Raw genomic sequence first — 457 nt, forward strand, 5'->3', positions numbered from 1 at the left:
CGTTGTTGTTGTTAGGTATCATTGAATTGGTCCCAACTCACAGCTACTCTGTGTACAATGGAATGGAGTACTACTCAGTCCTGTTTTTCTTTGTACATATGGAAAGTTAAAGGACAAGAGTGCATGGTGGATAGGAAAAAATATCATCTTCAGAACCATTGCTGTGTTTAAATCCATTGTTGCAACCACTGTGTCAATCAGTCTCATTGAGGGTCTTCCTCTTTTTTGCTAAACCTCTATTGTACCAACCATGATGTCCTTCTTCAGTAACTGGTCTTCTGAGATCATCTCCAAAATATGTGCGAGGAAGTGTCACCATACTCTCTTCTAAGGAGCATTCTGACTGTACTTCTTCCAAGAAGTGTGTTCTTCTGGAAGCCCATGATGTATTTAATTTTCTTCACAAACACCAAAGAAGACATCAACTCTACTTTGATCTTCCTTATTCATTGTCCAG

The sequence above is a fragment of the Chrysochloris asiatica genome, unplaced genomic scaffold (assembly GCF_000296735.1).
Source record: "Chrysochloris asiatica unplaced genomic scaffold, ChrAsi1.0 scaffold00028, whole genome shotgun sequence".
NCBI classification, from domain to species: domain Eukaryota; kingdom Metazoa; phylum Chordata; class Mammalia; order Afrosoricida; family Chrysochloridae; genus Chrysochloris; species Chrysochloris asiatica.